The sequence below is a fragment of the Ammospiza nelsoni genome, chromosome 1 (genome assembly GCF_027579445.1).
Source record: "Ammospiza nelsoni isolate bAmmNel1 chromosome 1, bAmmNel1.pri, whole genome shotgun sequence".
Classification (NCBI taxonomy): domain Eukaryota; kingdom Metazoa; phylum Chordata; class Aves; order Passeriformes; family Passerellidae; genus Ammospiza; species Ammospiza nelsoni.
Window position 1 is genome coordinate 115,464,684 of NC_080633.1, and position 13,557 is coordinate 115,478,240.

Consider the following 13,557-nt stretch of genomic DNA (forward strand, 5'->3'; position numbering starts at 1 on the left):
AGTCCTTGAATGACAGGTTAAACTATGCTACCTCCTTTAAACTAGCAGTTTTGCAAGACCACTTTATTCCCTTAAACTTCCTAAGGAAACACTAACTTCTTTTAAAGATACTTCATGAGAGAAAAGGCATTTCTTTAAGGACTCTCTTGATTTCAGATTTGTCTCAAACTCATTCCCACTCGTGGGATGAAGCCTGGAGACATCAGTTCCATGAGTGGGAAAATGCACAGGTTTTCAAAGTATCAGCTTAATTTTATTTTCTGTCTCATAATCAACAATCTAGTTCACTAATTCTAGTTCAAAAGAACAGTTGTTTGGAGATGTAAGAGAAATAATTTTCTTCGATAAAAGTAAATGAGGATCAGTTCCAAAGACTTCAATGAAGCCACCAATGTAATCAAAAGGAGAGTCTGATTCACATCAAAGTTGTGATATATCTGTGGATTGAAAGGTTTTTTTTAAATATAGGCTTTAATCAGAATACATTAATAAAATTAATTTTGTTCTTCTGTTAATGAGCACACTGGTCTTCAGTGCATATTGGCCTGAATGTAGAACAAAATTTTGTTTTAGTTTAATCTCTCTTGACAAATGAAGTTCAGGGAGGAGAAGAAAAATCCAACCTGACCTACACTTGCACAGGGTACTTTTATACCACACAGGCACCTGCATGAGACGCACCATACAGAGCTGAGAGCACAGCAGTCACAGCCCTCACTGCATGGCCAGGGCACACCTCCAGCCCCAATGGGGTACAAGGGATCCAGCCCCTCTGGCCCCCCTGCCAAATCCATTCCTAGCCTGAGACAGGGAAGGCAGGATTAGCAGAAAAGGCAAGGAAACAGCCTCCACAGTCTGCTGCATAAGAGTGGCACTGCTTCAGCTCAGCAGCAAGTGGAGTCTGTGCCCAGACAGTGACAAGAGAAGCAGGGACAGCAGGGAAGATACAGGGAAGGAGGATGAGCCACCTCAGGGAGGGAGAGTGCACAGAATCAGGATGGGGGTGTGGGGCTAGGTAGGCTCAGGGAGTGCTGCATAGGCATTGGGAATATCTAAGGACATGAGGATAGGGGTGAGCTGGTAACACTGGGGTGGGTGGGAAGGAACTGAAGGTGCAACAAGCTGGGAAGTTACAGGATATGAGGCCATGCAGAAGGGTGAATCTGATGTGATGTCAATAGCAGCCTTTGTTATGAAACAGCATATTAAGCTTAACAAATTAACATCTGACAAATTCTCACTCCTTTTCTCAATGCAAAGATCACACCTCAGGCTGGAGACCATCCTATATTCAGGCCAATATAAGATCACTGTTGTTTTCTCCAAAATTTCAGGTAACCTAGCTGCTGTACCAGTCAGAACATTCACAGGGATGAACAATTTGGGTTTTGCTCCTCTATGATCAAAACTAATTAAGCTGACTTTGAACTGTGTGTCTAAGTGTCCTTAAAAATGCATCACTAGAACAAATATAGTGTGGATCCAATCTTTCATAATGACAGAGTTCTATCAAAGAACACGTATGCACTATTATCTCAGTATCACTTCTCAATGGGTGAGGCAATTAAGAATGTCAGTATTGATCTCTGAGTAGCAAATAACCACTTTTTTTTCCTTTTTTTGGATGTGGATATATAGACTGAGCAATGGAGATAAAACTTTAAAAAAACACTGATCCTCAAATATTAAATTTTCCAAAGACCAGCTGAAAGAATTTTATGAGTACTACTGCCTGCTTGTGTCTCAACATATTATCACTTAAAATCCACATTCTTACTGGTGCTTTCACAACTGCAGGATGAATGATTATATGCAGTATCAAATATAACAAACACATTACACAAAAGCTCATATATAATACTATTTTTAAAGAAGCATATACTTAAAGAGGATTAAAGCAGCCTTTGCTCAATGCACACCTGATGTTTGCCCACTAAAGTCCTCAGATTTTGGTCTTAACCAGTTCCGCTGACTCTTCTTGGAGGAAACCAGAATCCAGTACTTCCCATTTTTACTGGTCTGAAAAACAAAAGGAACAATGGACTAGACTCCAGCGAAATCAGCGCATTCATAAAGGCTCTGATGCGGCAAGACCAGGGATTGGAAAGAATCACAAAGGAAAAGTTAAAAGGGACAGATCCAACCCATGCACAGAACATTATATACTGTTAATTATAAACTGTAGGAATCATTCTTGCATTATCAGTAACAATTATGCACTTCAATTTGCAGTATACTTACATAATTTCAACTAACGCTATGCTGGACAATGACACATAAAGAGATAAAATTAGACAAAAGCAAAGGAGTTTTCATGTAGTTAAAAAAAGTAAAAATCCACAGACCACAAATAATTTAGATGTAACAGCAAAACATGTGAAATGCTGGGCCCAGACTTGAGTTTCTTACTCAGAAAGGACTGAATAAGAGAAGATTCTGGATTAGGCCCAAATTTACTAGAACCTAATGCCTTCATTCTGCTTAATTATACAGGAAATAGCAGCTTAAAAGGTGACCTGCAAAGGAAAATAAAATTAATTTTAAAAAAATAATAAAACCTTTTAATGATGAACATGCTACAGGTAAATCTTAAAGGAGGACAAGTCTAGGTATGCCTGAGCAAACCAAGAGGGCCTTTTTGGAATTTCCCTTGTATCTCCCTTTCCCCTGCCATCATCCTTTTGTAAATTTGCAGCAGGTATTCCTTGTCTTGCTAGGCGGCCTCCTGGATGACACAGCTATACACAGAAAACATGTTCACTGCCTCATTGTAATGGGGAGGTTAATCCTGTCCAGTTCTTCCAGATGTGTAAGGGCAGAGCCCTATACATACCCCACAGCAGGCTGAAGCTGTTTGGCAGAAGCCCTGTAGTAATGTAATGTTTCTTCCCCCCACACAAAACATTTTCCCTTCTGGCTTTCCATTCATTCCAGAAATCATTCCTCCTTTTGATACCGAGTTCAGCTCTACACAGCCCCAGCATCCTGTGTTGGTGGGTGTGAATGTGAGCAAACAAGTGTCCCTAAACACCTACTGATGTCAGAAGTGCTTCAGAACAACCGACTGAAGCTCTCTGATGGCTGAGGAACATTTATGTGGGGCTTTGTACATACAGGCAGGAGGCAGAAACAGCTCCAGTACTCAAATACAAAGCTCTGTTTTCAACTAATGAGCACAACTCTCACCTCCACTTTTTGGGGTTCCCAAATCATCTTGTTTAAGGGAGAAAATGATGATGACTCCTTACCTCCTCTCCCAGCAAGACCCTTATAACTCCATTCCCCTGCAATGCCCATATCAACATCTTCCACCATCACAAAGGAAAAGTTTCATTCCCCAGATATTTCTACTGAGGTACTACTATTGTCAAGTGTTTCTACTAATGTACTACTATTGTTAGGTAGACAATATTAAAGACAGACACATAGATGTAATGGACTAAGTCCTCATGGACTTAGCTCCTTCACTATTCACATTTACAGACTATTTCCTGTTTGGAAAAAAGACTCCAACAAATCCTGTTAAAATATTATCAAGTCCTCTCAGTGGCATTTAACATTTTCTCTGAAATGTTTATAGTCCTCAATGCTCACCACACATCTAAAGTCACTCTAGCAAAAAGCAGATGACCTCAGGGACAGGCCACTAGAGACATGGAAGGACTATGGAATCAGGGGAAAATGAAGCAGCTGGAACAAGTAAATAAACAAGATAAACACATGATGTAGCTAAAATGCTGAGGAGAATGAAGGAGGACAGTGAGGTACTCTCATTCATTCATTCATTCATTACCTTACAAATTCAGCAAAATCACAATGCAGTGGATCCAGGTGAGGGCAATGCTACACCGACAATTAGTGGGATCTCAATTTCTACAGGGCCTTTATTATGTAAAGAGCTCAACAATGTACACACAAAAAGGGCTACGTTTGCATGAATAATGAAAACATTTACTCCATTTGACAGGATTAAGTGAAAAGGTAAAATAATTCCTATTTTACAACAATAAGCATGCTATTGGATAAAAGACTTTTCCTTATGCACAGAAGACAAAAGTTGCCCATGACAATGCTGATTTCTAGACCACCTTTCTCAGAAGCTTTTGGTGTTAAAAAATGTCTGAGGCATAATACTGGACAAAGATGTACCACTCTCCTTGTAACTGCTTATAGTCATAGCGTTACTAAGCTTTTCACCCAGATGAGGTAGGAAGAATTTTTAATGAATAACAAAGTTCAAAGTATTCTCCACATGAAGCAGAGATGCATCACACTACAAAATGCATTGTCACATGCATGTGCCCAAAGCACATGGGTATAACACTTGGGTATAACAAAACACAACTTCTCTAATTTGTCAGAATTCTTAGAATTCTTACAATTTACAGATCTTCCATAATTTGTGAAGCACTAATTTTGCTAAGTCTCCAAACATCCTGATAATTGCAGGTTAGATAATATTTCAATTTCAACTAAAAAAAAGTGTCCCAAAACCCTTAGGTGGAAGATAAATAATATAAAATATAAAATAATATATTCCTTTTTATTATTAAAAAGAGTAGCACTTTTTCCCCCAAATTCACAGTTCCTATTCAAAAATCTGATAGTTACACTTGAAAATATTTTACAACATTTGGAATCTCAACTGAAAGGATAATGAAGACAATACAGAAATATAACTAATAATCCTGCTCCTAACTTGCGTTTCATACTTGAGAGGGTTCAAGCACAGTAAAGGAAAACAACAGTTTCATGGTTATTTTCTTTCAAAATAAAAGCAATAATGAGAACACAGTACTGAGAACACAGTATTTGTCATTTCACCTTTTATACAAAACAGCAAATCTAGCTTCAATTCCTGAAATCAATCAGTTTTAAACCAAAGGAATGGTCCTAGAAATATTAGAATCATATTAATGGTAGAACTCAGTAAGGAGTTAACAGCATTAGAGTCATCGTGGGCTTCAAATATTTCTTTAAGGAAACAAAATGGAAAGCGGTTACTTACCCTACGGAACTGTGATTCTTTAAGCAGTGCTGTCCGCACAGATCCCAGGTGAGCACGTACTCACACGGACAGGACCAAGTCCTCTGAAGTCAGTAATGTCCATCCAGGCTGTGCCTGTGAACCACCTCAGCTCTGCACAAGGCCAAGGAGTCCCCAGCAGTGCCACCACTGCCCCACCTAGCACGGCCAGCAGCAGGGGCAGCTCCCAGCTCTGCCCTTCGCTCACACCGTGGCACAAACCCAATGGCCTGCACCACTGCTGCCAACGCGCTGCTCTGGCAACCTCCCTCTGCCCTGCTGCTCCCACACCACTGCTGCCACCTCAGGGGTTTGGGTGCTGATGTGACTTGAGCTGGCAAGGTTTGCTGTGGTTGATGAAGGGGAGCAGGGGCATGGGAGAGCAATACATGGGCAAGAGTTGATGTCCTAGCTGCAGTTGTGGTGTGAGGTTTGGAAAGCTGAAACACTGACCGGCATCCTAGTTGAGGAAGAAAAGAGGATGAACAAACGCAACCCAAAGCAAGGAGTTGCTGCTGCTCAGGGTGGTAATGGAGCAAACTAATCTCACGATGCCCCAGTCCAACCTCTCTCAGGTTTGCCAACAGTAAAGACCCATTCAGAGTAAAGGACAATAGATAACTTCTGGTGCCTCTATTGCCCATGTACCATAAGAGCCACCATTACTGTAGCATAAGTAATGATTTTTCCTCTTTTCTGTACCAGGTGACTAATAGTTTAAAAAGCACTGACAGGCAGTCACCTGACTAAAAAGTACTGACAAATGAAATCTGCTCTGTTGGAGCAATCAGGGACAGCTGGGGGAGCTGAGTTGGTGATATCATCAGCAAGAGACAGCTGATCTCATCACTGTGGCTCAGAAGAGCCAAAATGATTATCAGACAGCACCTCCATTTGTAGAGAGGCAGTCACTGGAACAGGTTTTCCAGAGAAGCTGTGGATGCCCCATCCTTGGAAGTGTTCAAGGGGACAGGCTGGATGGAGCTTTGAGCAGCTTGGTCTAATGGAAGATGTCCCTGCCCATGGCATGAGGGCTGGTACTAGATGATCTTTAAAGTCCCTTCCAACCCAAACTGTTCTATGACTCCAACTACAAACCCCATCCCCTTTCAGCTGGAGCTCTTAAAATGGCACAAATGTTGCCAGAGCTCCTGAAGATGAAAGAATGTAGCCCTACATTAAGGTGACAAAAAGAAGGAGCACCATGTAGGCATCTCTGGCTTTCCCTGCGCTGTGAGCTTACACACAAGCCTCTCACTAGGCAGTTCCATTTTGTGGGGAAGCAGATTCAATCCTCCTGCTGATTTAGCTGCTGGAAGGGGCTGAGGGTAGAAGTGGCAGAGTGCCTGCACTGCTCCAGGACAGCATGCTGGGACCTGCTGCCCTGCAAGGCTCAGACACCCTTCCTGGATCAACAAGGACCAACGTGCCTACTGCACACTTGAACAGGCCTCAGAGAGAGCAGGAGGTCTGACTGGCTCCATAGAAAAACACTTGATTTTTTGCAGCAGACACTTCAACTCAGAGTAGCTGCAGGCAGCAGAAGATCCAACTTCCCACCTATGACTTTCAGAGAGAGAATTAGAGAGAATTCTCCCTCTTAGAATTAACTTTCCGCAAGGGAGGATCTCAGATGGAGAAGCTGATCCCACCAACGGAAACGGTCAAGCAGGTAAGAAAAACCCATGCAAAGATGTTGAAGTATTGATGCTTCAACCTTTTTAGGGTGCCTTTCTCCAGTTGAATTAAAATCAAGTCTTCTGACTGATTCAGGGGTCTACCTCCCTGCTTGTGCTTGGCAGGCCATTTGATCTGCATTTATTTGAACACCATGTCACTTCTAAAAAGAGACAGCTGAGGGAGCCTTCTACCTTTGCTCATACTTAGAAAGAGAATCCTGGCTTTGGCAGGAAGATGCTGATCCTCTCCCATCTGGTCTTGGCTGAATAGGGGTGGAGAGGGAAAGGGGCAATGAAGGTCTCTCTGTGCTCCTACATCTGGAAACTCAAGGTGAGGCACTGATGCTGGAGGGCAGAAAGGAAGAATGGGCATTGCTTGGGTGAGACAACAGAAAGTGAGCTTGACCATGAAGTCTGAGTAGGCCAGGAGAGGCTCACACCTGCACTTTCACAAAGTGAAATTTAATTTTCTGTCTGCTTTTTTGTGTAATTTGGAAGAGATCTGAACAGCAAGCAACATGTGCAGACACCTGGCAAAACTGTCCAAAAATAAGGCACTGCCAAATGGCAGGAGGGACAGATCTTGGCCCCCAGAGCCCTGTATCTGGCACTGTGGCCTTTTGGATGGCAAGCAGTGAGGGGGGAGAGCTGGCAGGTACCCTACCTGAGAGCAGCTGGGAATCACCACGCTTTTACAGCTCCTCTTCTCTCATAAGCTGACAGACAATGTGAAAAACAAAGGGGTCCAACAGTGAGGCCCCGGTGGGACAAGATGGCATTGAGAGGTGGGTGATGCCACCTGGCCATCTGCATTTTCTGACAACTGCAAAGAACCATTCAAAGATGCAGGCACTGGCCCTGTGGTACAGCGGTGCTTCTCGTAAAGGCAGCACGCACACACATGCAAACTCATCACAAAAGAACAGATAGTTTTGCTGTGTGGGTTTTAAAAAAACACATAAAAGGCTGTATTTATTTTATCTTGAACTTCAGGACCTGCTTATAGCACACAGCTCAATTCAGGGAAATCCTGCTCCAAGGATTCAAGCTCTAGCCTACAGTGCAGAGGGGTGGCTGAGGGAGCATGGTAGGACAGCAATGAGAGCATGCACAGGCTGCAGAAGGACACAACCAAATCCCCAAATCCAGGCATGCAGCAGGAGAACTGCCTGCAAAAGCTGCTACAGGAAAATGGGATGATGTGGGCAAAACAGTGAAAATATCTCTCCAGCGATCTTAGATATAAACATAAGAATGACTTAGAGATAATAACACATAAGAGTTCCCCCCTGAGGGAAACAGCCTAACATCTAGAACACAATGAAACAACATAACCACTGAAACTAAAACCAGGCAACCATTGTAGTCTACTGTTAGTGACAGCACATTACTAATATCTACTGTGTGCAGAATGATGATTATGCTGCAAAGAATATAATACAGAAGACAGAAAAATGCAAGATTCATCAATACTAGATTTTATTTAAGGCTTTGCTGTTTTGGTTTTTTTTTTTAACACCCACAAAACAGAGAAACCTACAGAAAGTGCAGGCAGTAGAGCAAGAAAAAAAATCTCAACCCCTTCAAACCAGTCTGAAATCTGGGTAGCAATGGAAACAAATGCACTAAAATTATTGAATGTATTTCTTCTCTTGTGGGTAGCAAACACAGGGATTTCAGTAGTAAACATCTGTTAAATATACATATCTTTTACTAATTAATAAAGCAAGCACTTGGAGGAAAAAACCCACTAGATTCCTGTGGGACAGTAACCATCATAGAAAAATAGGTATTTATATAGATATGACTATTAAGTTTAATGTTTCTTTTCATTGTCATAATTCTATGCAATTCTGAGAGCTATACTACAGTCATGAAATTTGGACAAGTAGCTTTTCAATTTTAGAAAGCAACTCATTCTTATAATATGCTACACTAGAAAAAGGATTACATAACTTTTTTCAGAATATAGAAGAAAAAATTCTATCATGCTTGTCCTTTTTTTTCCCCTTAAGTTTCTGGAAAAGTAGAACATGAACTTACTAATGTTTATTTTAGCATGACCTAATAGTCTGTAATTTAAAGAAAAAAAAAATCACAATGGCATCCAGCATCACTTTGTGGGCTTTCCATGTTTCAGATTACTTAGGTCCACTTTAAATCTTGAGAGCTCAGTTTTGGTTACTAAATGTTCCAAAGGATTCCTGGTTATATACTAAATTAAAGGAAACAAGAGCTGCCTAGAGCTAACCCATCTGATGATTGTGGTTTTATGGACTTTTTAAGAATCTCCACGGTACTGCATAGATGTTTTTCTAAAAACTTCGGAGAGACTGTGATACAAATAACGCTGTTAGTGTGATTACTGTTAGAATTTTTAAAACCTGTGGAAGTGTTTTTGTGTGTTTTGGAATCACACCATCACCACCACCACCACCCCTCTTCCTCATGAATAATCTGGACCCATTTTTGAAGTAATGATGCTTTTGTGAAAACAAGCTTTGGTTACTGTTTAATCTCCACACTATTTTTATAATAAAATGCAAAGGAAATCCTGTGGATGCACATGCAAGCATGAACACACAACCTAAAGGTGCATGAGATTATACACTAATATGGTCAGGAACCAATTTGATATTTTTAAGGAAAAGTATTTTCCTTTGCCACAAGACATCTCCAAATGAGTGTGGGTGTGAGGGCAAGATTAGTGCTACATCTAGGCCAGTGTTCTATCTTCAGTAATAGCCAAAAGTACAGGACAGGTCACAGATGTGTGATATTTCTCTGGTTCTCTTCAGACCCCCCACTCCTTTGATGTCAGGGACTTTCTGAACCATACGTGGTTTGTGTTTAGCAACTTTGAGCACATCACCCTTCCAAGCAATAGTCCACGATTCTCCTGGAAACCACATAATTTTTTACAATATCCACAACACGTTTAACAAGTCATCCCATAGATCTCTCCACCACTGATTTCATGGAGAACCTCTAATTTTTGAAGGCACTGAATGTGCCTTCCCTCCTAACTGAGCATGCTTTTGTTTTGAAAGGCAGTGGTCAGTATTCATCCTCCTTGCTCTGCACATATCCACAACATTGCCCTCAACTAATTACTTCCCCAGACCAAAGTTCCAACTTACAGAAATGTTCTTTAATGGAAGCCACGTATGTAGCTCATCATCCTTACTGATCTTCTCTAAGCTTCTTCTAGTTCTAATACACCTTTGAAGGCTCCAGAAATACACACAACTTGGAAGCAACTCGAACATTCACTCTTGTAATGACATTCTCAAAATTTATTCTGTACTTTTTTACTCTAATACTTGGACTGTGTTTGGGTGACCAATGAGTTCATGATCTCACATGATCACCAATCACAATTCCCAAATCTTACTCCTCAATGGTAATACTCAGCAGAAACTCTTAATCCAATATATAAAAAAAGGGATTGTTCTGCCCAGTTATCCTTCTTAGTTACCGTCATAATTTATCTACACTGAATCTTATCACCCATTTTGTTGCATAGTCCTCAGCACTTAAATGTCCTTCCACTGTTCTCCACAGCTAGCTCTGTTCTTCACGGCGAAGTTGCTCACCCAACTGCTCATCTCCTTAGTGATCCCATTCATGAACATGCTCCACAGATCTCTGTGGAAATTAACTGGGACCCCCCTTTAACTGAGAATTGGCCCTCTACCTTTTGACTGTACCTCTTAGACTGTAATTTACTTATGCAAAGACCTCCCCCTTACATCATCTTAGTTTCCTTAAAAAGTCTTTTTTATAAACTTCACTTTGATTTTTGAACCAGAACATCTTTACTTCTTGCTGATCCTCCCAAAAACTCCAATTGCCCAAGACAGGACTTCCTCACAAATACTTCTTTGACTCTTCTCAAATTATCATTCCTATGCAGCTGGCCACCAATGCTATGCTTTATTATAGCATCTACCAACCAAATGAAGATTTCAGATTTGCCTGGTACAGGCCTGCCTGGCCCAGACTACCCCTGAAACCATGATTTTCCATACTTGCATTTCAGAAGATTTTTCTGAACCTGAATACTCAAACATGTACCATTTGGACAATGTAATTAGGTAGCAGAGCACAAATAGATTGGATATCTGTTAAGTTTTGCTTTTTGAGACAGTTACCTAACAAATCATAACTAAAGATGTTTTTAACAGTTTCAGCTATCATCCAAGTAAGAGGGTTACTGTTGCTCTAGTCCTACTAGTTAACACAAGCTCAAATAAGAGGGACAAGTTAGGGGTTGAAAAAAATCTCAACCTCATAGAAGCTGCAAGGACTGTGCTAGGACAAGGCTTTCCGCAGGAGCTGATTTCTCTCATGATGCTACATTAGATGGTTGAGAAGATCAATTCTGGAACAAAACCACAACTCATGCAGGACAGATATAAAGTGACTGAGAGACAGGGTAGTCTCCCCACTACATAACACCACATCCTGGGTATAGGTGGCGACCATGCAGTAGTGCAGAGCCTGTAGCAAAAGCCCAGTCCTGCCCAGAGTCACACTGTGAAAACAACATTGCCTGAGGGCAAAACCTGTGACAGGGTTTAGCACTGTTTTTTTGTAACCTTGGATTTCTTTTAACCACATTATTTACTGGAGCTATTCCAACTGAAATGCTGACGATCATGGTTGCTCTCTTTTCCCTGCCTCTTATCCCTGCCTCAAGAAAGGCAACAAGAAAGAATGACCTATTTCCAAGCAGTCACTTCTAATACAACCTAGGGTCAAGGAACTGGTGTTCTATCTGAAAAGAAAATACTTCACAGATTATTGTAGCTTTACAGTAAATAGGAAGTGCTCATCTAGCCATGACTGCTTTTGCTACTACTGCTACAGCTGTGATGCTGGATGATGCTATCAATGACCTTATGAGCTAAAACACAAAATCCTTAGGGAAGGTTAGCTGAAAATGCAGAATACTTAAGGTAATGCCAAAATCCCTTTTCAAAGCTGCAACCAGTGAGCCTTTCTGAAACTGCACAGCACAGACACCAAATGTATTTCTGACTCTGTTCATGTACCAGCTTTGTGCAATGCTGTTAGTACACACCTAAATAGCTTACTCTGACTGAGTGACTACTCAGAGCCCCCACAAGCCCTGTTGCTACCAGAGCATCCTTGTGAACAAGGTAAATACATAGCTCTGCATTTGTTCCCATTTCCCATTTGGCATGTTGAGCATTCTGCTCCAGAGCACTGTGATGCTATGCAATGCAATTTGGGATGCACAACTCAATGCATAAGAATTCTGAGATTTGAAGCCAGATTAGCGAACAACTAAAAGCAGTCATGCATAATTTAGAGCTACACAACTGAACACTGCAGTGGGAGATAAGGCAGGCAGTTAGTATCCAGAAGAGCCACCCGGATTACAATATTTGGATTCAGGTGACCAGAAGCAACAACTGGATCAGTTTCAGCCAGCAAAGCCAAAATCTGCTAGAAGTCCACATAGATTTTGTCGTGGAGCTCCACCAACAGAAAACCATTTTGGGAGCTCCTGTCAGCCTGATGAAATGTCCTAATGATGTGGTCACCAAACAACTTTACCATTAAATCATAAGATAATCATCATATTATTGGCAGGACAAGCAAGCCAGGAAGGCTGACAGTAGCACAAGATTTCTCCATGTCATGTCAAGGGACAGGGATAGGGGTCCCTGCTGTCACAGAAACAGGTTGTGAAATGCATACATGTTCCCCTCCTCTGTCCCAGCTCCACCTCCAAACACACTGGCCTAAGACTTTCTCAGTCTTGCTGGACACAGTTTACCACAGTAAGCATTCACCAACACTCGCTGATCTATGATGAAAGACCCGGATTTCCTGAAATGTAAATTTTATTCTCCACAGTCTAAGACACCAGGCCACTTACAAACTCTCTTTTTTTAAAAACAATTTAGTAGACTCTGCTTCCCTGATTTCAAGCCTACATTAAGTGATGTGAGAAAAACACATGCAAGACTTTGCCTCGAACAGCTGCAAACTGCTAGTAGGGCAGGCTTCCAGAAAGGTGGAAGGAAGATGGTGACAAAAAAGATGGAATAAAAATAGTCTTGTGACTGTATGGTATGCATCAATGTTTCATGCATGTTATGGGAAAAAATTCTGGAGGGCAGATGGAAACATGAAATAGAGATGCTTTTGTGAATCCCAGAGAATGTCTTCCTCAAAAGTGCTCTCCAACAAGATGCTTGGGCTCCTTTCACGCTGTGGGAAAGGAGTTCTAGGCTAGCAAAAAAATTTGCAATTAAAAAGGTATGTTTAGTTTAATTTTATTTTTAAAAAGTTATGAAGAGATGAATTTTACAATAGTTATGTGTTCAATTCATTTTTCAAACAGGTGTCTAGAGAGATGATTTATTTACTGATTTAGCTGATGGTGAATTTTTTTCAGTGAAAAATAATAACCTTAAAAACGAAGCAAGTCTTGCACAGAGTGCTTCTCTAGATGGTATACATAAAATCAGAGTAGTCAGGAAACATTTCAGCTCAACTGACATAGAGGTCTCAATCTGAAATACCTTCTATGTTTTGCAGGGTGTTGAAGATAAAATGCTTGACCAGCGTTTTGTTAGAACTGTTTAGGTTTAGCACCTTTGCACTGCCTGTTTCTTGTCCCCTTCCAGAAATGCATAATCCATCACAATCTTCTGGGGCTTCTCCAGGAAACCCTCCTTTCACCATTCTGCCTTTGCTGAGCTGACAATTTCAAGGTTCAGATCCACCTTTTGTTTATCTTCTGAAATCTGATGGCTATCTTTTAGCTATTAATTCCCTCTTCCTATGGGCTGCAGCTTTTTTATGTGCTAAGAG

General features: G+C 41.1%; 1 protein-coding gene across 2 annotated transcripts in view; it reads right to left on the reverse strand.

Annotated features, from left to right (window-relative positions):
• Positions 1-13,557, reverse strand: part of PLAG1 (PLAG1 zinc finger) — a 52,316-nt gene that overhangs the window by 9,028 nt on the left and 29,731 nt on the right. For both annotated transcript variants that reach the window (XM_059487696.1, XM_059487705.1), the window contains one exon: positions 1,920-2,019. The gene's annotated coding sequence lies outside the window, so the exon portion shown is untranslated. The remainder of the gene's footprint in view (positions 1-1,919; positions 2,020-13,557) is intronic.